The sequence below is a fragment of the Aplysia californica genome, unplaced genomic scaffold (assembly GCF_000002075.1).
Source record: "Aplysia californica isolate F4 #8 unplaced genomic scaffold, AplCal3.0 scaffold00016, whole genome shotgun sequence".
Classification (NCBI taxonomy): domain Eukaryota; kingdom Metazoa; phylum Mollusca; class Gastropoda; order Aplysiida; family Aplysiidae; genus Aplysia; species Aplysia californica.
In genome coordinates this window covers 553,973-556,472 of record NW_004797286.1, presented here as the reverse complement: position 1 = coordinate 556,472, position 2,500 = coordinate 553,973, and the positions used below count along the sequence as shown (strand labels likewise).

The 2,500-nt window shown below is 39.3% G+C and overlaps 1 protein-coding gene across 2 annotated transcripts in view; it reads left to right on the top strand.

Moving 5' to 3' along the window:
* LOC101859616 overlaps nt 1–2,500 on the top strand; it is a 59,695-nt gene that overhangs the window by 49,354 nt on the left and 7,841 nt on the right. The gene's annotated exons all lie outside the window — the stretch shown is intronic.

Genomic DNA, 2,500 nt, shown 5'->3' with positions numbered 1-2,500 from the left:
CTTTTTTCTAACAACTCTAATCTTCGCACATATATGACCTTATAGTATTGCAGGTGCCGCAAAAACTCTAACTAAAACGAAAGTTACAACAACAAAAAAAGTAAACTGACACTTCCAAATACATCTAATTTTAGCAAAGTACCGCACCACGACAAACCCGCTTGCCATTATGTCTGAGAGTTGTGCACCACGGTAGAGGTGGGCAAAATCCGGATAGATATTCGGATAATCGGATAATTCTCAATGACACTTTATCCGAATTCAGACTCTTAAACTCTCTTTCCTAACCCGTTTGTCGAAGTGGGTGCAATCATTTGTTGAAATGGTTCTAACCCATTTGCCGAATCGGTTCATACCATATTATTTACCGAAAAGGTGCACTAACAAATTATCCGGATTTTGCTAAAGCGACTCATTGCCCAGCCCTACACCACGGAAATAAGAGAAGCCTTCCGCACCAACGCCACACAATTATTAATAAATTATTTAGTCGTGTTTGTCTTATTTTCATTGTCCAAAACTCACCAACAAAACACTGAGGAATTGCTTTGTTGCAGTGCGGTGCTAGGCTAAGGGAGGAAAAAAAAAACAACAACTTTTGTGGCTTTCACTCCCAATTTTGTTTTCATTCTGCTTTGCAGAGAGTCTAAAAGGTCTGTCCCTTTTGTATTGGGAGCTCGGGTTCTTCTTTTTTTCCCCTTTTCTATTGTTCGAGTCTCTCTGAATTATATCGTTAAGAAAGAGACGTCGAATGGGCTAAAATAGCAACTTCAACCAGTGAGATGAATCGAGTGTCGAGTTACCAATAATACAATAGTATACTGAAGTTAGAAAAGGAAGGATAGGGTTTTCTATGAATTATTTGTCTTAATGGGGAATTGGCAGAACAACTGATCTGGCCATCTTTCATTTCAGTATCCGCGCATGTTGTGAAACCGAATTCATGGTGACAACTTTTAGAGATAAGATAAGATAAGATAAGATAAGATAAGATAAGATAAGATAAGATAAGATAAGATAAGATAAGATAAGATAAGATAAGATAAACTGAGTTAAGATAAGACAAGGTTAGATTAGACAAGTTTTAATTGCCTAGATCCTGGCACATTAACTTGACGACCATGAAGTATTGAAAGCGCTTTAATGTTTATTATCATGTCATTGTAAAAGTTAAACGCCCCTGTAAAGTTATACTTCCGAATTCATCGTCTATCTCCGATAGGACCAAGCCTAAAGGTAGGACGACTTAATCTCCGCAAACTATCCAAGTTCAGAACATCCTGTTGGGGATTCGCAATAAGACCATGCGCTCCGTAGTCAAGCGTGATATCAATCGGGCTAACAGTGCGCCTCTTTAAAACACACTGAGGACGCGCTGTTTTGGGGTCCTTAAAAAAACAGGTGCTTTACCTCGTTGTTCATGCCAATTTTTTTTCAATTTTGTTTTCATTATCTCTAAAACATAGAAGCAACAAAAGTATACAACAAAATAGGCAAATTTGAGTTTCTTATTTGTGTAGGAACGTTCGAAACATGTCGTAACATTGCCTCTAGTTTGCTGCCGGTTGGGCATATTACGTGTCCGTTACGTCTTTTTTTAAACGTTTTATTAAGAATTTTACGGCACTTGCAACATAATAAAGTCATAAAAGTGCCGAAGAATAGATTATGTGTTACAAGAGAGTTACACTTGTACATAAAAAAGAAGGAGGGGAGATAAGGACCATAGATGTTTGATAGAAAAGAAGGAGCAAACAACACCAGAGCACCCGCCAACGTGTTGCGTCTTTAAAGAGTTAACGTCCCAACCTTTCACGATACGACAGAGCGCTGACATAAACTACACAAAACGTCACCACAAATCCAGCGTTCAAGCTAAACGAAAACAAGAGGAGGGGGGATGTCTTGATTTACAACGATGTGTAAAGGGCAACTGTGTTACAAGAGCGGTGTTGTCGGTTGTAAACAAAGTTATTTTTCTCCCCCACCCACGCCTCGTTACTAGTGGTGGGCAGTTAGGTACCCGATTATTGAAAGCTAGGAAACGCAGGGATCGACTCCGAATCCAATTGCTTTCTAATGATTTGCTTTCTTCCAGTGGTTACCTGGTTGACTACGAGCAGCTTCAGGGTTTAGGATAACCTTGATTTTTGAACACTGCTAGGCACCAACTTTTAAAAATTTTTTAAATAAAAGGCTTTTAATTAATAAAGCAATTGACAACCGTTGGTTTACACAAAAGGAATCTGAGCTTTCCTCCGTAACACTAACCAAGGGAATCGGTTGCGGAATTGATTCTTCGCCCAGCTCTACTCGCTACTCGCCCCAGGCGCAGTTAGAGTACTTGACCTATGGCTGAGAATGTAATATTCGTAAAGCGAGTACCAAGACAACTGGATCTTTTGTAGTTTTAGTTATAGTAAAGTTTTTTTTTGGTTTTTGTAAGTGTTTTACGGCGCACGCAACTGCATAAGGTCATATGAGCGCGCGGGACACACTT